Source organism: Lissotriton helveticus, chromosome 1_1 (assembly GCF_964261635.1).
Source record: "Lissotriton helveticus chromosome 1_1, aLisHel1.1, whole genome shotgun sequence".
NCBI classification, from domain to species: Eukaryota; Metazoa; Chordata; class Amphibia; order Caudata; family Salamandridae; genus Lissotriton; species Lissotriton helveticus.
The window spans coordinates 262653541-262677614 of NC_136057.1; the positions used below are offsets into that span (position 1 = coordinate 262653541).

The 24074-nt window shown below is 47.2% G+C and overlaps 1 pseudogene; it reads right to left on the minus strand.

Annotated features, from left to right (window-relative positions):
- Positions 1 to 909: 909 nt before the first annotated feature.
- LOC144761749 (olfactory receptor 5AR1-like) lies at positions 910 to 2383 on the minus strand (annotated as a pseudogene).
- Between the last annotated feature and the right edge of the window lie 21691 nt (positions 2384 to 24074).

The following is a 24074-nucleotide window of genomic DNA, read 5'->3' on the forward strand; positions in this document are numbered from 1 at the left end:
TAAACCGTTTGGTCTGTTTGGAACGGTTTGAGCTTTCTAACAACAACTGATAAGCCTTGAGGTTTAGAGGCTAGATAGTAAACATTAACCCCTTCCATGCTGGTGATGGAACTGCTCCGTCACCAGCCTCGGTCGAGCTGTGCTGGTGACGGAGCGGTTCCGTCACGGCCGGCTCGGGGTGCCTGCGCGGCGCGTTCTATTGAGTGGGCGGGGTCGTGAAATCTACTCCGAAGTCAAACAGGAGTGGCTTCTTCAACTTGTGACAAATGTGGTGAAATTTCTTGGCATTAGTGCAACAGACATCTATCTATTGCTTTTAACACCTTCGCTTCGGTGGCAATTTCGCCGCAGCGCTAGGGGGTAGGGGGGCCGCGGTTCCGTCACGAGCATGTGAGCGCCGCACGGCCCCCTCCCCCCTAGCGCTGCGGCGGAATTGCCGCCGCAGCAAAGGTGTTAAAAGCAATAGATAGATGTCTGTTGCACTAATGCCAAGAAAGTTCACCACATTTGTCACAAGTTCGAGAAGCCACTTCTGTTTGACTTTGGAGTAGATTTCACCTCAAACAGCACATATTCAGTTTTTTTCTAGGTTCTATTTAAAGAAGTTAGCATACATCCAATCTTAGTTCTTCCCTAGCAAATTCTGTGGCATTCATACATTGATAAATAGCCAGTCCTGCCTTTCACATCAGAAAGGTTGTATGAATAGTCACAACACAGGAGCCACGATTAAATGCTTTGCAACCACACAGAAATTAAGAGTAATCTTAGATGCACCGATCCATAAGGTAAACCGTTGTTTACAATCAGTCAAGAACAAGCCAAAGCACATGCAGGCTTCCAGTGCCTGCAGGAGTCGGTGATTATTAATGGTGTGAAATACATCAGTAGAATGACAAAACCGTTTGCCTAATAATGGACTAATTTTTTCAAGGCTCTTTTCACGTCATGATTTCTAAGGCTGTAGATCATTGGGTTTAACATAGGTATCACAACTGTGTAAAACAAGGACAGCACTTTATTCTGAGTCAGTGAAGAGCCGGTTTGCGGTTGTAGATAAATGATGAAAATAGTTCCAAAAAACAAAGGGGCATATTACCAAGCAAAAGCGATAATTATCGCTATTGCTTGGTTAGAGAGAAAAGTTTACCGCTAAGCTGCGGCGATTTTTACAGCAGATAAACCTTGGTATTACCAAGGTTTATCGCAAATGCGATAAAAAACGGCCGCAATGCATGAATATCGCTGAAAAGTCAGCGATATTCATGCATTACCAAGCTAATGCTCTTAGCCATGTTATCCACCTCCCATTGGATAATATGGCTAAGAACTGCTCAGGGGCAGGTGTTAGCTTTTGGAGATATTCGCGCTTAGCGCGAATATCTCCAAAAGTTGGTAATAGGAGATAGCGATGTTAGCGACTGTTTCCAGTCGCTAACATCTTGGCACGCCCACTTTGCATGTCATTAGTGATAAATATCACTGACATGCAAAGTGGGGCCCAAGATGGTCGCTATCTCCTACTAGCTGTCGCTAACTGGTGTTAGCGACAGCTAGGTAATAGGGAGATAATTTTATCTCCGCTTTCTTGGCTTTTAAAGCCAAAAAAGCGGAGATAAACCCCCTTGATAATATGCCCCAAAGTGACAAGGGTAGAGTGAGAGGCACATGTCGAAAATGCCTTAAATCGTCCTTTCACAGATTGAATCCTTAGGATTGTAGAGATGATAGAGCAGTAAGAGGTAGCAATTATTCCACATGATGCAATACCAACACAAGACGTAAACACAAAAATTACCACCTCATTAGTGGAGGTGTCTGTGCAGGACAGTTTCAGGAGTGGTGAGAAATCACAGAAAAAGTGATCAAGTACATTAGAGCTACAGAAATAAAGACTAAAGGTAAGGGTGGTTTCCCCTACTGCATTAAGTAGACTCCAAAGATATGGGCAAACTACAAGGTGAACACAAGTTTAATTATAACTCGATAAAGTAATGGTTTACTAATGGCGACATATCGATCATAGGCCATTACTCCCAACAGGACCATCTCAGAAATCCCACACACTGTGAAACAGAAGAGCTGAAAAACACAAGCACAAAAAGGCTGTAGTCTTTTGAACAGACAATAAGTTTACTAGCATATTAGGTGTAATTAATGTGGAATAAAAGAGATCATTGCAGGAAAGATTACAGAGGAAAAAATACATGGGCGTGTGGAGGTTAGAATAAACCACTATCAATGCACACATAACAGAATTACCCAGCAGGGTTAGAATATAAACCAAGGTGAAGACAAAAAAGAGTAACACTTGCAGCTCAGGATCATTGGCAATTCCCAAAAGGATAAATTCAGTCACTGAAGTGTGATTCAAACCTTCCATAACGTATTGCATGCGATGTTCCTAAATTGAAATGTCCGTGCAGATCATAGATAGGAAAGAAAACATGCTTCCCCTTCTAGTTTTCTCCTCACCCTTTTACATTTCAAAAGTGAGAGCACACACATGCCCATCTGGATGAAAATCTTCCATGGTAACAATCCAGATTTTGAACTGTAAAAAAGACAGAAGCATATATTTAACTTTGAATTAGTTGCTTTGAAACAGAGAGTCGACAATTTTATTAAATAGTCTGCCATATTTCTGCATAGCAAGCAATGTTCTGATTGGCCTATTTTTATCAGAAAAGGGACATTAATCATGACTTTTAATTAAATAAAGCATCTAAAATTAGAACATAATGAAAATATTAAAACATCACCCCAACGGTTTTCTGAAATTAGTTTTTCTTAGCATTAGGAATCACATGAAGCTCTTCATATTCAGTCTCAGTTCCCCCCTTCTCCCACCCACCGCCCACCACAATTCGCACCTCATTTAAAGGCAAAGATCCAATTTTGAGGACAACCCATAATACTCCCACCATTCATCCCAATGTGTTGGGAATTTCCTCAGACAATCCTGAGCATTATAGGTCAATTCCACCCATATGACACACCAGTCCATACCAGCATGCCATTGCTTTAACTTCAACAGGTCAGGTTGTTTACAAGATTGTGCTGTGTCTCTTTTGACCATCAGAACGCAAACACCCCGTATTACCCAAGGTTGCCCATAATATCCAACATTGCCACCTTCGGAGTCAGTTGGATAAAGGTATCCAGAATGTCTGAGAGGGAAGTGCTAATCTGGGATCAAAAATGAGCAATCTGTGGGCCATGGCAAAAAATGAGACAGAAATCTGCAGTCTGGAATTGATAGCAGGCACATCTGGAGTCTGAAAGGATACTTTCTTAAACCAGTCATTGGGGAGTCATGTAGGTTTGGTGTAGGTATTGCAATTGGAACAAACGTAGACAGGCTGGTATCACTAGCTCTCTAGGAGCCATATATATTACCACTCAACCTCCTCCAGCTCCCCAATCCACACCTCCCATTTCTTTCAAATTGATTCCAGTGTTTCTGGAATTTGCCTGTAAGGTCAAAATAAAGTTGGCTAATACCCCCGTAGTCCAAGTTGCCATCATTAACTTAGCCTCTAAGGGGATATAGTCCCATAACACCCAAAGGCACGACACATCTGTAGGTATTTATGAAATTGGGTATGAGAGAGAGTAAACTGGGTATGATGATTGGCTAAGGAGAAGATGGTGGATATGTGGCACATGTCAGTCAATAGAGTGATCCCTATTAAGTCCCTGCAGAGGGAACCCTCAAAATGTGCCAGCTGTACCATCTAGCAGTCCCTCCAAAGCGGAGTCTGTCCAGTCAGGCATCCATCCCAGCCTGTACTGAGCTCCTCTCCCCACCAAAAAGATCCCTCTGGCAACCCCAGAAGAGTGAGGGGGGGTGGTTGGCTATATAGAAAGTGCATTACCCCATCGAAGCCAAGGATATAAAGTTCAAACTCGTAAGCTGGGTCATTCCAGCCACCCGTTAACCAGTCATTTATAATAAATAGGTGGTATGCCCAGTTATGGAGGTAGATGTCCCCTGATCCAACACCTCCATTGTAAATAAAGCAGCAACATTTAATCTGGGCGATGTGAGGAGGACAGCCATGCCAAGGAAAGGATCAAAACATTACTGCCACTTGTTTAGGCAAACATTGAGCATGTGGAGTGGGATGTTTTGTAGGATATACAGGAATCAGGGCAGTATCATAATTTGTATCTGATTTATGCAGCCTTTTTAGCGCAATAAACATAGCTGTGTCCCACAATCCACACTCTAAGCATTTTAAAGTGAAGGAGCAATAGCAGTCAGGAGTAGGTAAGAACTGAATGAGGTTGTTCTCCAAATGAAAACCGGTTAAAATGGGCATGTTTTAAAAAAAATATTTTTTTCATTAGATGCTGTCAGCATGAAAGTGAATACCATCATCATCATTGATAACTTTATTTCAGTCGGACGACCATTAAAGTACAAGTAAAATTCATACAAAAACACAGATCATTAAAACCTAAATAGTGGACAAGTCAGTATTAGACATAAAAATTGATTAAACTCATAGTTATCAAGAACTGGAAAATATAAAATTCATAATTAATCACAGGTATTATACAAAACTTTTCCTTCTGCGCCACATGCCATGTAAAAAGCGAGATACGGCGAAAACAATAGGGGGATGAGTATCATACATTAAAACCCTGCAGGCCTGAGTGCAGTGTCTAAACCCGAGGTTCCAGCATATTGGGATCAGCCATCATTTCCTTATAATTTCATAAGCTGGGCAAAAAAACATAACATGTGAAACATCTTCTTGTTTATAATTACATGCCGGACAGGCTACAGTTTCCGATTTGGCCCATTTACAAGTAAATGCCCTAAGTGGTAGACTGCCATGCCTTAGCAGGATGTAAAGCTTCCTCGCGAGAGGTGATTGAATGACATCTAAGAATTCCTCTAATCGTGATTCCATTTGTACTAGGAGGAACTCAACAGACAGCCTACCCAGGGTTGCTGATCTCTACAGGGTTAGTGAGTTCTGCCGCCTCAACAGATTTAGATATACCCGGGCAACACAGCTCAGGAGTCTCCCAGAACTCAGTCAAACCTATCCGGGTACTAAGAGCCCTAATATGAAACAACCACAGCTATTTCTGCTTTTTAAAAGAGCCCAGACCTCCAGGAATTCCGCTCTATAGGGAGCCAGCTCTGGAACTGACCAGAGCCTCTTCCAATAGAGCATAGGCCGTGCAGCTACTAGCTCTTCTATTGATTCCAGCCCCAGATCAAGTCGCAGAGGGACAAGTGGTGTGCTCAGTTGCAAACCCACTAGATTTCTCATGAAGCTCTGCTCCACCCTCAGGAGATTGGATGTATTTTTATGGCCCCAAAGTTCAGCACAATACGTTGAGGCCATTCTGACCTGAAGTCGGTACATTTCAATAACCGTAGCTGCCGGTTTGAGGTCTGATATTCTATGGACTTTACTAATGTCCCCTGTTACTTGGGATAACCTAAGAGCTGACTTAGAAATTTGGAAACCCCCGTCAAAGTTTTCCGTCAAGGTAATACCGAGATAGACAAAAGTCTTGACTCTTTCCAAGGGGATGCCATTGAGAATAGGGTTTGGGTGGGTCTGCTTCGGGGGATTGAAAATCATAAACTTGGTCTTATCCAAGTTTATTTCCAATCCATGCGAAGCACAAAACGTTGCGAAACCGTCCAGAATTCGCTGGATGCCCGATGATGTTTTGGATAACAGCAAAGTGTCATCCACAAACATCAGAGCGGGCACCCGCCCAGTAACCAGCCTGGGGGCGTCATTGTCTATTACACCATTTAAATGGTCGACAAGACCATTGATGTCAAGACAAAATAGCATTGGGGCCAAGAGGCCCCCCTGGCGTACCCCCTTCAGAACAGGAACAGGTACTGACAAATCTCCATACCTCCCGCACCTAACTTGGGCATAGTTACTACTATGAAGTCTAATTTAAATATTCAAAAGATAGGGCGGGAGAGACCCAAGTCTGCTAAAACTTTTCACAGCATTTCCCTTGGAACAGGGTCCAAAGCGGCCCGCAGGTCAACAAAAACAAGATAGAGACTGCCACCCTCCACTCTTGCCATTTTCCAAAATAAAACCTGCAGCCGGAATATTTGGTCCAAAGTTAAAATGCCTGACCTGAACCCGGCCTGGAGTGTAGTCAGTATCTCATTTTCCTCCATCCACCCCTGGATCCTATCTAAGATGACCCTGACCATTAGTTTTTGTGTGGTATCTATAAGGCTAATGGGCCCTATAATTGGATGGAATTAGCGGGCAACCTTTCTTGTAAATGGGAACGATCTCAGCTCCAAGCCAAGTACCTGGCGGGTCAGTCCCCATAAGGATCGCATTGAATAGGACAACCAAATATGGTGCCCATATTTTTGGTTGGGAACAAAATAAATCCCCAGGCAATGTGTCTAGGCCAGGGGCATTGTTAGGAAGTAGTCTTGCTATTGCACACTCAACCTCCTTCAAAGTAATGACCTCGGACCTTTCAAGATGGCACTCATCCCCAACATCCAGGGAGTCCTGCCGCTGTTCGCCGTCCGAGGTCCCCACCAATCGATGCTCATGGCTGGGGCCTGAGGCGGCGAACAGAGGAGATACCAGCGCTTCCCCCAGAGCCAAGTCTGTCACCCCCACCAATCTATGCTCCTGGAAAGGTTCGAGGCCTGGAGAGGATGTGGTTTCCAGCTCCGAGTTAGCGTACAGTTCTCCAAAGTGTGATTCCCACACTGAGGGTGCTATATTCGGGCCTAGAGCCGGGCCTCCCCCACTCACACCAGAGCTGACAATGGCCCAGAACGACTTGGAGTCCCTGCTCGAAAGTGCGGATCTGAGTTCCTCCCACCTATTCTCCTCCCAATCCTTCTTTCCTCTAGTGATTGCCTTTTTATAGAGTAGTCGTGATTTCTTGATACCTGTTCTATCTTTGGCTTTAATTGCTGAGAGGAGGTCTTTTTTTGCTTTCCTGCAGGGGGCGTCATACCAGGGATGTGTCCTGGCCCGATGGGATTTTTTCCCTCCCACAGGGCAAAACACATCCGCGAGCCCGGCGACCAGCTGCTTATGGATTTCCACGGCTCTACCCTGGTAACCTACATCCCCCATATCAGAAATCAGCGGTATAGCTAACTGGTATATTTCAGCAATTTTACTGGGGGAGCCCTGAAGATGAGGCCATTTAACCCTGCGCCTGCTATTAGCTATCATAAGAGGTGGAATTCCGCCATTGAATTCGGGAGCTGAATTTGTTAACCCAAAACTCCCAGGTTTAAGTGTTAAAACTAGGGCATTATGGTTGCTATCTTGACTTGGGTGAACCCTAAATTCCAGCAGCCTATCCCAGTGTCTAGCTTCCATCATTATATAATCAATGATGGAAGTTTGCTCTAATCTGTTAAACGTAACTGACCCCGGTCTGTCAGGCTCCAACCTCCCATTACACGCCCGCAGAGACGTTGTAAGGGAGAGTGATTTAATTTGAAGGACCAGTGGGGTCCACGCTCTGACAGGAGGGATCTGCGGGTCAGGAACATGCCAAAACTGGTCCTCATCCTCCTGTTCACCCATATATGCATTCACGAGGGGCTCAAACTGACAATTAAAATCTCCCCCAACCACTAGGGCAACCGAGGGGTCAAGTGTCTGGATAAAGTGCTTTAATGCTTCAATTGTATCAGATTCCTGCCCACTCTTAAGTGGCCTTGAATAAATATTTAGTATGGCCACCTGGGCCATGTTTTGAGGGGTTAGAATTACACACTGGACATCTGGGGAATTAGTCTGTATTTGGACCGCCTAGGCGCCCAGGTGCGTACCCACCCATATTGTTAGGCCACCCCATGGTCTCCCCCTGCCGCTAGTTGTTGCCAGAATGTCAAAGGTAGCAAAACCAGGCCTTACACTCTCCTCTAATGCCCATGTTTCCTGCATCAAGTAGATGTCGTGCATTGCCATGAAGGAACCCCACTCAGGCAGGGGCAATTTATTTTTCACCCGGCCACATTCCAAGACAGTATTTTTATACTTCCATCCGCTAGCCCAGTACTAGTTGATTGTTTACCCTTGTCTGAATCAGACTCAATGCCCCATATTGAAATCCTTGACTCTGGTGTCTTTTCCCTTACCTCACCGCTAGACAGCACCTCATTAGGGGCACAAACCCCCACATGTTGCAAATTTTCCCCTCATTCCATCCGACCCTTAGTGGTGGAATATTGAACTGTTGTTAGGTTTTCGGGGATAGTGCTGACATCATTGCCCTCCACTGTAACTGTTGTAACTGTTACAGTACCTAGGCTACTAGCAGTTTGTGGTATAAAATTCAGCCTCTCAGGGCGTCAATCCACCTGTTCCAGTAAACTAAACCCATTTCTTTGGGGAAATAGTGAGAGTAAAGGGGTATACGGCTCAGATCCCTCCCAAGGTGCTCTCCCCTGTTGGAATCTATGTGGTGGTTTATTTTGGCCCCCTTCATACTGAACACCTCTACTCTGGCCAATCCTCACCTGAGGAGTGGGATAGAAGTAAGACAAGTGAAGGGGAAGAATTTGGGTGTTCGACCAGGTTGGTAACCCACTGCAGATGTGTTCTACAGCACGTAAGTGCCTTAAGTTAATTACAACACAATTTCCTGCAATAGTTTTAGGTCCTGTCCCAATCCACTCTACTCTTCTAACACATAATATTTCACCAGAAGCATTGGGGGGAGAAGGCCTGTTGGTGTTGAGCCAGTTTATGCATTTATTTTTGAGATCAGTATGATCCTCACTTTTTCCCTGCGTTAGGGGAGAAACCCCATCAAGCACCACAACATATGGTAAGGACTCGGGAGGTAGATCAATGGAGGGCAACGCTGTTGAGGACCCCTTTACTAGGATATTTCTACTAGATTGGGTTTGTTGGTCCAAGTGCTTTATCCCCACTTCGGACACCCCCCTCACCACTATATTATTTCCGCTGCCTACTTTTCCATCCCTGGACAGAGGCAGAACTGTTTCGGGGATAGGATTATCAATAGCCTGAGGGGGTACAGCTGGAATATTGTTACTGGCTGGCAGGCTTTTAGGATCAGGAATAGATTTAGTAATGCTAGGGGTCGGTCTAATAGCGGGAGTCCCAGCGGCGTTATTACTGGCTGGGACGGTTCTAGAGTGGAGAGTGGGCTTGATGGTGCTAGGGGTCTCTCTAGTAGCCTGTTACAACGATGGACTAGTAGAATTAACTCTCCCTAGACCTATGTTGTTAATTGTGGAGACTAATCTATCCAGCCTGAATGACAGATATTTGATATGTGTGCCAATTATATGTTCCATATGAGCTTGGAAGTCAGCTAGTAAATGAGTAACCCAAACAGGTGTTCCCACGAATGGTGGAGATGGACCATCAACAACCGGTGTACAATCAAGTATAGGCATGGTTCTTTTGATTGATTTTTTTTGAGGTTTTGATTTCTTTCCTCTAGGACCGGGTTTAGGGACTTATTTTGCTACAGAATGTGGGGGGGATTTAGCAACCTCAGGGAAATCAATTACGTCGAGAACAACCTGTGCACAGGGCAGCTCAGCGAAAGAAGACGTAAGAAAAAAGCTAGATTCAGGGGTATTAACTGTAGCTGCTGCAAAATCCCCCGCTTGCTGCAACGGAGGGACAGCAGGGGTAATTGATAATCGTCTCTCTGTATTTTCTATGGCTGTAGCCACGACCCCGATAGTCTTCTGCAGCATCTTGTTTATGGCCGTCAGGCTCGGAAGAAGTTGTGTCGTGGTGGCCTGGTGCCTAGTCATAGGGCGGGATGTAGCAGACTTAACATTTTTACCCATATTACTCATTATTATCAGATAGGAGGGGCAACTCCCACTATACACAGTGTTTCTTCCCTACAATATTCAAGTTCGGACTACACACTGGAAGAAATGTTTAAAATAATCAATCCTGTGATCAAATGATTATGCATTAAAACAAAAGGACCAATTGGAGTTTTTGCCAGTACCTTATAGAATAGTTCAGATTCCAAGCAGTGGTGCGGGCTTTGCCCGGCGCCTGCCCCGCGCGTCCCGCGTTGCGTGAGCACTGGCCGCTAATATGATGGTGATGGGAGGAGGCTAACGAGCCTCAGGTGCTCCCTTCAGGCATTCCCAGGGGCTGATGGGACTCGCAGTCCCAATGACTCACTCCAGTGGCAGGGGGGCGCGGAGCGAGATGGCGTCCTCCTGAGCCTCAATCCCCCGCTGATTTCCTCGCACAGAGTCCACAGAACGTCCCGCGCAGGTTAGCCCATCAGCAAAGGTCAGCACTTTACCCCACACAGCGCAGCGGCACCTGCGGCAGCGGGTGCGGCAATATCTTTTGATGCGTGGAGGCTAACGAGCCTCAGGTGCTCCCTTCAGGCGTTCCCAGGGGCTGATGGGACTCGCAGTCCCAATGACTCACTCCAGTGGCAGGGGGGGCGCGGAACGAGATGGCGTCCTCCTGCGCCTCAATCCCCCGCTGATTTCATCGCACAGAGTCCACAGGACATCCCCCACAGGTGAGCCCAGCAGCAAAGGTCAGCGCTTCACCCCACACAGCGCAGGTAGTGTGTTGGATGTTTTAGCAAGAAGTCCTATTATTGGGTGATGTGTAAAAAAGGAAATGTAATGCAAACATGGTTATGCTTTTGAATCTGTGGAGGAAACCATATCTGCCGTATCTCATTTGGCAGTAGCATGTTCCTACTAGAATGTGCTGTTAACTTGTGACCTACTGTTTCCAGTGGGTTGCTAGGTACACTGAACTAGCTGCAACTCTGAGGGAGCCTGTTTGTGTGTTTGGCTGCTGTCACGCGGTGAGGTCTACAGGAACCAGAAGTCCCTGACACCACCTGGCCCTTGTTAAAAACCTTGCAGCACCCGCTTCTCGGGATGCGCTCGCGTTGGGCAAAGCCTGGGCCAAGGGCGGCCCTGTCTGCGCCCGTCGGTGACCGGAGGAGGCCAGCCTGTGCCCCCCTTGGTCCTGCTTTATCATCTCAAGGCTGTGAACAGTTTGGTTTGGTGAGTACATGAAAGCCATTCGACAAGACTAGCTTGAAGTCCCCAGTCCTGGGAAGCCCGCTAAAAATCTGACTTGTCCACCTTAAGAAGTTTTTACGATAACTTAGTTTAACTAAAACCTGGTGACCTGCTGAGAGCATTACAGTACTACCTACTTTGCACTACCAAGATGGGGAAACAAAAGACAGAAGCTGATCAAATGCAAGTGAAGAACCTGTCTATAAAAAAGGACCCTAAAAACTGTACCTCTATACTGAACTATTTGACAGGAGCCATGGGGGCAATTGAAAAGCAAATAAGCACAGTGGAAGAGACACTTAATGCAGAAGCCAGGGGAGAAACACAACCATCAGGTACTCAAGCTGAAATGGGGCATGTAGAAAAATATGTAACGAAAACGCTGCCTAGAAATGGCTGTGTACAATTAACAATAGACCAAGTGTAGGTTAGTGATGAAGATGAGGAAGGGTATCAACCGCCCTCCAAACGTATGAATAGTCCTGAGGGTGGAAAGGGTCTGAAAGAGGGGATTTTCCAGATTCCAACATAACTGCCTCAAGACAACAGAAAAAAGCACCAAAAAGAAAAAATCCAACAAGTCAGCCCCAAACAAGACAGACAGGGAAAATACCCACGCGGAAAGAGTCACGTCATAGTCACAGTAATAGCGAGATTTTCTGAACGATTTATGTTATCCTAATTTTTATAATGACCCTTGCACCATGAGAACGATATCTAGGAAACAGCTGAAGAGAAACTGTATGGCACGACTTGAATCACGTCGGCTATCGAAGGAACTAGTAAAGCCGACCATAGTGCAACATTAACTGACAATGATCACATACAGTATGTAACCCTACCTCATACTAGTACCCAGCCAATACGAAAGATTATTATTAGCGAGATTTAGATTAGATATCTTCCATTGTCTGAAAAGTTTCCCAAAAGCGAAGGCATGGACGCGAGAGATGCAACTATGTCCATGCGACGAAATTTCAGAACAGTCCACAATCCACACTGTATTTTTCTGTAAATTTTATACCTCGCTAAGAAAAAAATGGCTGTTACTAATTTTAAAGAAATTAGATTTAAAACAATTTCAACCAGCATTTTTAATATTGCAATTTTTAAATAATGAATTCATCAAATGGTGCTTAGTAAACTTTATGAAAAATGTGGTTAAATGTAGGAAATCCATAATAATATGACGAGGAAAGATTTTAAAAAAATGAAAAGCAGTCATTTTTAACTGTATAAGGTGATTTCTTTTTTAACTGTACAAACTATGTATATTAACATATTACTGTTATGTGCTTTTATGATGCTTGTTTATAGTAATCGAATAAAGCTTTTCATTCATTCACTGAACTAAGAGTATATTGGGGTGCAGGATGTTAAAGGGACAGAATTGTTTTTAAAAATTGAGGAGTTATGACACAATTTAAATAACTTCAAACTAGGATTTCCAAATCACGTCTATGTAAAAAACTGTTGTGCAGTACGTAAATTAAAACAAATGGACCCTAAATATTGGTTTGGACTTCTATTTTTTTCACCATACTCCTCGCTGATAGGAAAACATTGTGAACACGCGGAGAAAGGAACCTCGTTTTAAAAGAAGGAAAGGGTTAACAGATGCTAACGATTCACAAGTGGGGATGCATTGGTCTAAAATATGATTTCATTTGCTACCTTTTTTATGATTATAGAGTTGAAAGTTGAAGAAGTTGCAGTATTAGAGTTGCTTTTTATGAAGGTAATGTACGATTCTTGTGCTTTGATTTTACAAATCTTAACGATGCCAGAATTATCCAGAAAGAGCTAATACAACAATATAATCTCTGTGAGAAGTTAGCGTGGCATATGCTGTCCACTTGTTATAGTGGGCACCTTGCACCAGTCCAAACAGCCCCTTAGGTGATAGGTTAAAGACAACCTTTATTGAAAGTTATCCTAGTGGTAGCTATGGAGAGCAGCCTTCAGGCTAAGTCTTGAAGGAATGTAAAGCAGATTGTTTTACCAGTCTATAAGAAACATGACTTGACTAGACACAAAGCCGAGAGCCTGTAGAATCACTGGGACCACAAGGAACCACCCAAGGTAGTGACACAGGGATCCCACCGGGAACGCGTGCAGTGTGAGAACACAGCCGCAAATCACCGTTAGCTTCTATGGGGACAGTCGTGGTTGGAAATTTAAAGATTAAGGACACTTAGGAGAGGACTTTGAGCAAACCCCTTTAGACTTAAGGGGTTCTAAGGCCACCATCCACAGGAGCACTGGAGTACTCAAGTTACCTCACCCTCGGAAGCCGGGTGTATAGGTGTCTTTTGTTGTCAGGTTTTGTCAGCGTTTTAAATGGCGATCTGCTGCAAAGTGCTGCTGGCGTCCAAGTGGACAGTGTCCAGTGTGATCCAAGCCTGGATCGAAGATGAGAAGAACCTGAAAGCAGAGGGGACAGAGTCTGGGTCACTTGCCAGTGACCAGGGGCACGGTACTCAAATGCCCACTGATGTTGGGTTATTTCAGGTGAAGAACGTGAAGCTTGACTCTTCAGCCATGAGGACGAGGAGGCGTCGACAACAACCAGGAACTGGAATCAAGGCGTCCTATGAAGGATGGCGAGTGCGGCGGTGTTGGTTTCCAGATTGGACCCAACAAGCTTTGGCAACGGCAACCCATGCAGAAAGAAGAGATAGGCTTCAGTGCAGACCAGCAAGGTCTGAGGGACTCACCCCTTGGTGGGGAGTCAGGGCACGTCTGGAGCAACTAGGAAAGCCCAAGGAAAAGTAGAGTTACCTTCGAGGGGACCCACCAGTTGACGGACCAGGGATCGCGAAGGAGCCTCGAGCGGAAATTGCAAGAAGCGGGCTCACGGAACTCTCGTGGAGTGCAGATGGTGCTCAGGGCTCAGGTTACAAGTAACCCAAAACACAATTTCGAGAAGCGTCGAGAAGTTAATGCACTTACAAATGTGCCCGGTGTCCAGGAGTTCCGGTTCCACATTTGCTGGGGACTCGGGTCAGCCTCTGAGAAATCTGGAAATCTTCTTCCTGGGCTGCAAATACTTTTGAGTCCAGCGGGAGCTTAGGAGATGCAGACTGGCAAATGCTTTGTTGGTGCATGCCAAGCAGGGGAGTCACTCCTTGACCCCAAGGGAGATTCTTCCGTCCTCTAGTCTTTAGTAGAGCATCATAGTTCCAGGATTCAGATTCAAGGTGCAATCTAAAGTCCTGTTGCCAGGGGTTCCTTACTTATACCAAAGAAAGGGGTTGGACAAACTCTAGGGACCCACCTATATGAGGGTCTGGAAAGAGGGGTGGCTACACCCATTTCCTTTGTCCAGTATTGCGCCAAAACAGGGGCTGGTAACCCCTGCAACGGGATTGAATTGGGCAATGTACAAGGAGCAGCTGAGCTGCCCTTCTCTTGAACCCCTCAGACAGCAGGCTGCTGCTGAGGCTTCTGGTAATGCTAGTGGACCCCATAAGATATATTGGACTCCTGCATTCTCTAAATTGATTGCATGTACTTTAGGTCCACTCTAGTTTGGTTACTGGGGTACCCTTGTGAGTCCCTAGGACATAGTACACAAGGTACTCAGGGCATGGGTACCCCAGAGACCTAACAGGGGTTGAAGCATGTATTATGCCACCCCTGGGAAGCCTTCCAAAATGATACCACAGGACTGATACAGCAGCCTGGGTAAGGTGGTGTATGCACCCTTTACTAAGATATATGTTTAGTCACTATTAGACCTGGCATCTTTGGCGTGTTTTCCCCTGTCTTTTTGCCTTTGCCTCCTGTATTTTTGACGCTGTGCTGGTTTTCATTTTTGCTGGATTATATGCTTTGGGTACTTTGCCACTGCTGATCAGTGTCAAAGTGAAAGTGCTCCCTGTGTAAATTGTTATTGTAATTGGTTATCCATGATTGGCATATTTGTATCAGCAAGAAGTCCCTAATAAAGTGCACTGAGTGTGCTAGGGCTGGTGATAAAAATGCCACTAGTGGGCCTGCAGCACTGATTGTGCCACCCACATGAGTAGCCCTAAAATTGTATTTAGGCCTGCCACCGCAGTTCCTGTGTGCAGTCTGTGAACTGATATGTCCTCCTGGTCAGTGTCCCCACTGACAAACCCTAACCCTTCCCATTCTGTGTACATTGGCAACCCCTATGGAAGTCCCAAGGTACCCTCTTGGGCAGGGTGCAGTGTATGTGAAAGGTAGAGCATGTACTAGTGCAGGTGACATGCTCTGGTAGTGAATGACAGCCATTTTCGTTTTTCACTATTGTGAGGCTACCTTGCCCATGGGCTATCATGGGGAATGCTGCCTACAGTGGCTACCAGCATTTCTTCCAATAGGACCAAGGTAGAACATAAAAGTCTGGTATCCCATAACTCAGAATTTAATAACACACCTTTTAGGAAAGGTGTTTTTAAATCCTGTGTTTGAGAACAGCACTTTTAGAAAGTTGCTGTTCTCTTGTCTGACCTTTTTTGTGTGCCTTGGCCTGTTTGTGTAATGACTGTCTGGTTTGTGAGTGACAGGGGCTGGGTGGCTCCTAGAGGCTGAGTGGGCCATCCCTGGGCTGAATTGCTCCATCTGCATCTAGAGTGGTGGGAGGGGGTAGCACCTGGGCCTGAAAAGAGCTGTGGCTGCCTTCCACAATGTTGGCTCCGCCTCCTGCTGGGCGGCTGACAACCCTGCCCCTCTCTCTGAAAGGAAAGGAGAAGCCAGGAAAACAAAGTGCTCAAGGAACACCCAGAACTGGTTCAGACCGGGCTCAGAGCCCTCCTGCACAAAGGGAACAAAGACTTTTAGGGGTATAAGTACAGGACGCCTGACTGCAGAAAATTAGATCATCCTGGAATCAAGAAGGAACCTTTGTCAAGAAGAAAGCTGGAAGACTGAAGAAGGAAGACTGTCCTGCTATTGCTTTGCTGGACTGACCTGCAGTTGCGTTGCTGCCAAGGAGAGGGAAAGGACTTTGCTTTGTGCTGTGTCCCCTTGCTTGAAGGAATATCCAAGGGCCTGAAGAAGAGCTGGCTCCCTGTTAAGACGTCCCAGGAACAAAGGAACTTCACCCCCAGGTTCCCTGAACTCTATTGAGAGAGTTCTGTCCTTCCTAGAGTTCTAGGGCCATTTGTGGTGCCTCTGGAAATTGTACCTGTGTTGGGAAGCTGGAAACCAAGATTTTAAAGACATTCTGCAAGTTTTAGCGCATCGCTCGCTTGCGGAGCGCATCCCGTCAGAGGAAATTCCCGCCGCTACAAAGGCCGAGATCGTGGCAGTGCCTGTTGCTGCTGCCAGAGTCATCGCATCCTTCGTTTGCGGGATGCACCAGTCCGGTGCGGGAAGATTACCATTGCAGTGAGTATCGTCGCAGAGCCTGTCATCACTGGGTGAGATCGTCGAACCGCTTTCTTGTACACCGCATCACGTCGCTGCAAGAGTCGTCACAGAGCCATTGCATCGAGGGGCCGCGAGAGTAGAAGGTCGACACTGAGCTGCACATCATTGCCACACCGGAGATCGTCGCCGCCCCGAAGATCGTTGCATCGTCCCTTTTGCAAGCCGCTTCCACCGAAACCTGTGCACCGGAATCCACGCAAGGTATCACATCCCTCCCCGTACAGGCTGGAGTCACCGCAACACGCCCGCTACATCGCCTCCCCAGGGTCAAAAGCAAAAGCGGTGAAAAGCAAGCATCGCTTGCTTTTCACCGGTACACTTTTTCACTTGGAACTTTTGTTGCAACCAAAGGTACTGTTGGCTAAAATGTAACGCAACTCTGGATTATTTTAACGCAACCTTAAGAACTCTTTTGAAACCATATTCTTGAACTGTGTATGTTGGATTTTTGTTGTTTTGGTCTTGTGTAGTTAAGATTAAATAACTTTATTTTTCTAAATTGTTGTGGAGTCAGTTTGTGGTGTTTCACTGCGTTAATGTGAGTGTTGGTACAAATACTTTGCATATTGCCTTCAATAAGCCTGATTGGTCGTGCCAAGCTACCAAGGGGGTGAGCAGTGGTTATCTGAAGAGTGTTTCCTCCTTACCCTGACTAGAAGCAAGGGTCCCTATTTGGACAGTGGTACTTACCTCTGCCAACTAGAGACCCTCTGTTCTAAAATTGTTGGTCAACGGTGGGATTTGAACTTGTATTTGTACTAGACCCACAGTGACTTGTGTACATCACTAGTGAGTGTAGACCACTACGCCACCGCATACTACAGTTGAGTTTTTTCGATTGGTTCTATTTTTGAGTATCTCTTCAAAGCATCATATCTCAGAATGGAAAGGCCCCCAGTGTGGAAGCAGAAGAATTGGAGTTTATTATTGAAGATTTGTATTCCTACAAAGTTGCAGAGCTTCAGCAATTCTGTCACAAGTTTGAGTGCCCCATTAATAGCAGCTTCAGGAAGGATGAGCTGCAGAGAATCTTAAAGGCCTGGTGGGAGGCCGAAGATGGAAGTAATGCAAATGGAAGGGAGGGGGTTCAGCCCCATGAATTGCCAGTGGGTAATTTAGGCTAAAGGCTTGGAAGCAACCATTCCAGCCGGGGTCTGACCCCAGAGGAAATAGAAGAGAACCAAAGACTAAGAGATCATGAAATTGAAATCATGAGAATGAAAATGAAGCAATTGGAAGTAGAGAAGGAAAAGGCAGAGGAGGAAGAGAAATTGCTTTTGGCTCATGAGTTGAGCAAGCGAGAACTGGATATCAAGGCCAAGCAGGTGGATGCCAGTTCAAATGGTGGCAGTGCACAGTCAGTGCCAGGGGGTAAAGTATATATTCCCAAGGACTTAGTACAGAACTACAATAGGAGTGAGGATATTTATGCCTGGTTTACTTCTTATGAGATTGCATTGAGAATGAATGGTGTGCCTGAACAGCATTGGTGGGTGGGCCTGTGGAAACAATTTGAGGCTTCTGGAAGGAGTGTTCCAGAGCCCTTAGAATTAGCATGTGCCATGACCTACCCCAATATGAAGGAGGCCCTATGTCTCAGGTATGGACTTACTCCAGAGCAGTACAGAGTGCAGTTTAGAAACTCTAAGAAGAAAGAGTCTGAGACTTGGATGGAGTGTGTGAATTTGTACTCGCATGTACTGGAAGGTTGGATGAAGGGCAGCAAAGTACTGAATATAAGAGGTTGCTGCATTACATTAGTTGGGAGCACTTAAGTAGTCTTTGTGTTCCAGAGCTGCGCCAGCATCTTTTAGACAGCAAGCTCTCAGACCCCATTGAGACCCCATTGAGCTTGCTAATGAGGCGGACCGCTAGACCAGTACCAGGGTCCACAGAGGACTTGTGGGTACCACAGCCAAAGGTGGGCAGGGTCCCCAGCAAAAGATTGAGGGGACAAGGGTAACCAAAAGGAGTTCTCTCAAGGGCCCCAAAATGGTTTGCAGGGAAAGGAGTCCCAACCCCCCAAACCCAAGCAGCCATGGCCCCTTAGGGTCAGAAAGGATAACAGAGGTCCCCCTACCTGCTATCACTGCAATGAGGTGGGACATGTTATCAATAGGTGCTCTAAGAAATCCTCAGCACCCACTGGTGCTCCAGCCCCAGGGTAAGAAAGTGTAGCTTTGGGAGGGGATTTGATTTCCAGTGGGGAGGAGGGATTAGCAGTCATGACCCTTGTCTCTCTAGGAGACCAAGAGTTGGTCCAGGATCCCTCTCTGCCCTTTAACACTAAAAAATACGGGCAGAAGGTGACCATCAATGGGAAAGAGGTGGAGGCTCTGAGAGACATAGGAGCCAGTGTGACATCCGTGAGGTGTCAGTGGGTGTCTGAAGAGCAGGTCATTCCCAATGTACTCCGCCCAGTAGTTGCAGCTGCCACCTCAGTGCGCCTCTACAAAGTGGCACGCGTTCCCTTTGAGTGGAGGGGGGGTCTATGGTCTCCTGTAAGTTGCTGTAAGTGAAGCCTTGCATGTAGACTGTTTGCTAGGTAATGAACTGGAGAGTTCCCCATAGAAGGATGTGGAACACCAGACTCATCTGGAGATGTTGGGTTTGCCTGCATGGATCTGCGTGACCATGGCAGCCAGTAAGGGTGATTCAGCAGAACTGGAGCCTGAATCAGTGGCCCAGGAACCTGCCTGGAGAGGAAGAGACAGGGGGCGCGGGAAACCCGCCCCCGCTGTTCCCACGGCCCAGGAAGGAGCAGAACCTGAGGGGTGTGCCCTGGAGCCTACCAGGGAACAGGTGGCCGAACTGGGGCCCTACCTGAGCTGATCCATTGGCAGCAAGAAGGTGGCCCCTCCAGGGAGTAATTATGCAAGGCACAGAAGGAGTGCCCTTCCCTCATTAGTGTGCAGCAACATGCTGCAGACCAGGCAGCAGGTGGAGAGTCCAAAGATCATCTCATTTACTGGGAAGATGAGTTGTTGTATAGTGAGCCTAAGTTCGCTGAGCCCGGTGCAGCCTGTGTGCTGGTGGTACCCGAGCACTTCAGGAACTTTCTAATGGGTCTAGCTCATGACGTGCCTCTCGCAGGACATCTGGGGCAAGACAATACCTTCCAAAGGCTTGTCACCCACTTCTACTGGCCCCATATGAAGAAGCCCGTCTGTACCTTTTGAAGATCTTGCCAAACATGTCAGGCCAGTGGCAAGAGTGGAGGGAGGTGCAAGGCACCCCTCCGACCCTTTCCTTTGGTGAGCACCCCTTTCGAGCGGGGTGGGCATTGACATCGGGAGGCCCCTGGACCCCAAGACAGCCTTAGGCAACAGGTTCATTCTAGTCTTGGTGGACCATGCCACCCGGTACCCGGAAGCTGTCCCTCTCAGGAAAATCACAGCCCCCATGGTGGGCCGTGCATTGATGGGGATCTTTTACCATGTGGGGTTCCCCAGAGAGGTGGTCTCCGACTGGGGTACCAACTTCATCTCTAGGTACATGAAGTCGTTGTGGGAGGAGTGTGGGGTAACATATAAGTTCACCACTCCTTACCACCCTCAAGGAAATGGGTTGGTTGAAAGGTTCAACCGCATCCTGAAAGGTATGATTATGGGCTTAGCGGAGCCCATGAGACGGAAGTGGGACGTCTTTCTACCATGCCTGGTGTTTGCCTACAGGGAGGAGCCTCAGAAGTCCTTAGGGTTCAGTCCCTTTGAACTTCTGTATGGCCACCCTGTTAGAGGACCTTTCACACTGGTGAAGGAGGGGTGGGAGAAATCCCGTGGGAAAACCCCCCAGGATGTGTTCAGCTATGTGTTGGCCTTCCACAACCAGACACAAAGCTTCAGGAAGATAGCACAGGAGAACCTAGAAGCTCGCCAGGAAGAAATGAAAAGATGGTACGACCAGAATACCACTCTGGTCGAATTTCAACCTGGGCAGAAAGTGTGGGTGATGGCGCCGGTGGAGCCTTGTGCGCTCCAAGACAAGTGAACTGGGCTAAATGAGGTGGTGGAGCACAAGAGCTAAGTAACCTACATGGTTAACTTGAAGACTCCCAGGCAGCCCCTGAGAGTCTTGCATGTGAACCGCCTCAAACTCCACTTTGAAAGGTCTGAAGTGACAATGTTCCTTGCTACAGATGCTCTAATGGAAGAGGAAAGTGACCCTCTGCCTGAACTTCTGGCAGCCAAGAAGCAAGACGGGTCAGTGGATGGTGTGGTCCTCTCACCCACCCTGACCCCAGAGCAGCAGAGGGACTGTTGCCAAGTTTAGGGTCAGTTTGCCTCTCTGTTCTCCCTGACCCCAGGTGTCACCAATTGGTGCGTCCATGATGTGGACCCTGGAGATAGTTTACCTGTGAAACAGAAAATTTATAGGGTAGCTGACAAGGTAAGGGCCAGCATCAAAGAAGAGGTTTCCAAGATGTTGGCGCTAGGGGTTATTGAGACCTCCAGCAGCCCCTGGGCTAGCCCAGTGGTCTTAGTGCCAAAAGCTGCTGCGCCCGGTGCCACTCCAGAACTCCGGTTTTGTGTGGACTACCCTGGGCTCAATGAGATCACGAAGACTGACGCACACCCCATCCCCAGAGCTGATGAGCTTGTGGATCGGTTAGGAGCTGCGAAGTACCTCAGTACTTTTGAGTTAACTTCTGCGTACTGACAGATTGCCTTAGCTGAGGGGGCCAAAGAGAGGTCTGCGTTCTCAATGCCAGAGGGGCACTTCCAGTTCCGAGTCATGCCCTTTGGGGTGAAGAACACCCCTGCCACATTCCAGAGACTGGTCAACCAGGTACTGACCGGGCTGGAGGAATTCAGCACCGCATACCTGAATGACCTTGCTGTATTCAGCTCCACGTGGGAGGAACACATGCAACACCTCTGTGAAGTGTTAAAGGCTCTGCAAAGGGCAGGCCTCACTATCAAGTCCAAAACAAAAGGGGATGATGGACGGAGCGTTTGAGCAAATCAAACACTCACCCCCCCAGCCAACTGATCTGTGTTTAATCCATCACCATTCTTTAGCTCACTCAGCCACCCCAGTTCAGACATGGCCATATGCAAATCAGTCTGACCCTGTGCCTCATGGGAACAGTCCAGACGGAACTGCCAAGCCATGTCTTCCCTGAACCGGAAACAAGCATCCTGGGACCGATTTCGGATTCATAATCCTCATCAGCCAGGCACTATCAAGTCCAGCAAGTGCCTAATAGGGCAGGGATCTGTGGTGTATTTGGGACACCAGGTGGGGAGCAGCCAGGTAGCGCCCCTACAGGTGAAGATTGATACCATTCAGGCTTGGGAGCCTCCCAAGACCCAGATAGAGGTGAGAGCCTTTTTAGGTCTCACCGGGTATTACAGACGATTTTTCAAGGGGTATGGCACCATTGTGGCCCCCTTGACAGAGCTGGCTTTAAGGAAGCAGCCCTAGAGAGTGAATTGGACTGAAGCCTGTCAAACTGCTTTTGACGCCCTGAAAACTGCCATGTGTACAGCACCGGTGCTCAAGCACCTGATTTCTCCTGTGAGTTTGTAGTGCAGACAGATGCTTCAGAGCATGGTGTGGGAGCAGTACTCTCACAGATCAACGATGAGGGCTAGGACCAACCTGTAGATTTCATTAGTAGGAGGCTACTACCCAGGGAACAGAGGTGGAGTGCATTTGAAAGGGAAGCTTTTACTGTGGTCTGGGCTCAGAAGAAGCTGAGGCCCTACTTGTTTGGAACTCACTTCCGGGTTCAGACAGACCACAGGCCCCTCAGATGGTTAATGCATATGAGGGGTGAGAACCCAAAACTGTTGAGGTGGTCCATCTCCCTACAGGGAATGGACTTTACGGTGGAACACCGCCCTGGTACAGAACACGCCAATGCTGATGGTCTGTCAAGATTTGTCCGCCTTAGTGAAGAGAACTCCCAAGATGATGGGCATTTCTCCCCACTTTCAGCTGGAGGGGACATGTGTTAGACCTGGCATCTTTGGCGTGGTTTTCCCTGTCTTTTTTTCTCTGCCTCCTGTATTTTTGACGCTGTGCTTGTTTTTGTTTTTGCTGGGTTAGATGCTTTGGGCACTTTGCCACTGCTGATCAGTGTCAAAGTGCAAGTGCTCCCTGTGTAAATTGTTATTGTAATTGGTTATCCATGATTGGCATATTTGTATCACCAAGAAAACGCAAGTAAAGTGCACTGAGTGTGCCAGGGCTGGTGATACAAATGCTACTAGTGGGCCTGCAGCACTGATTGTGCCACCCACATGAGCAGCCCTCAAATGGTGTCTCAGGCCTGCCACAGCAGTGCCTGTGACCAGTCTGTGAACTGCCATGTCCTCCTGTCCCCACTGACCAGCCCTAACCCTTCCCTTTCTGTGCATATTGGTCACCGGTATTGAAAGACCTAGGTACCCCCTTGGGCAGGATGCAGTGTATGTGAAAGGTAGAGCATGTACTAGTGCAGGTGACATGCTCTGGTAGTGAATGACAGCCATTTTCGTTTTTCACTATTGTAAGGCTACCTTGCCCATAGGCTAACATGTGGAATGCTGGCTAAAGTGGCTATCATCATATCCTCCCATAGGAGCAAGGTAGGACATAACATTCTGGTAACCCTGAACCCAGACTTTAATAACACATCTTTTAGGAAAGGTGTTTTTTAAATCCTGTGTTTGAGGAACAGCACTTTTAGAAAGTTGCTGTTCTCTTGTCTGACCTTTCTGTGTGCCTTGGTCTGTTTGTGAATTGACTGTCTGGTTTGTGAGTGACAGGGGCTGAGTGGCTCCCAGAGGCTGAGTAGGCCATCCCTGGGCTGCATAGCTCCATCAGCATCTAGAGTGGTGGGAGAGGGTAGCACCTGGGCCTGAATAGGGCTGTGCCTGCCTTCCACAATGCTGGCTCCACCTCCTGCTGGGGGGCTGACGACCCTGCCCCTCTCTCTGAAAGGAAAGGAGAGGCCAGGAAAACAAAGTGCCCAAGGGACACCCAGAACTGGTTCAGACCGGGCTCAAAGCCCTCCTGCACAAAGGGAACAAAGAATTTTAGGGGTATAAGTACATGACCCCTGACTACAGAAAAGTATATCATCCTGGAATCAAGAAGGAACCTCTGCCAAGGAGAAAGCTGGAAGACTGAAGAAGGAAGGCTGTCCTGCTGTTGCTTTGCTGGACTGACCTGCAGTTGCTTTGCTGCCAAGGAGAGGGGAAGAACTTTGCTTTGTGCTGTGTCCCCTTGCTTCAAATATCTCCAAGGGCCTGACGAAAAGCTGGCTCCCTGTTAGGAAGTCCCAGGAACAAAAGGACTTCACCCCCAGCTTCCCTGAACTCTACTGAGAGAGTTCTGTCCTTCCTAGAGTGCTTGGGCCAGTTGTGTTGCCTCTTGTAATTGTACCTGTGTTGGGAAGCTGGAAACCAAGATTTTAAAGACATTCTGCAAGTTTTAGTGCATCACTTGCTTGTGGAGCGCATCCCCGTCAGTGCGATAAAATTCCTGCCGCTACGAAGGCTGAGATCGTTGCAGTGCCTGCTGCTGCTGCCAGAGTCATCGCATCCTTCATTTGCGGGACACACCAGTCCAGTGCGGGAAGATTACCATCGCTGTGAGTATCGTTGCAGAGCCTGCCATCTCTGGGTGAGAT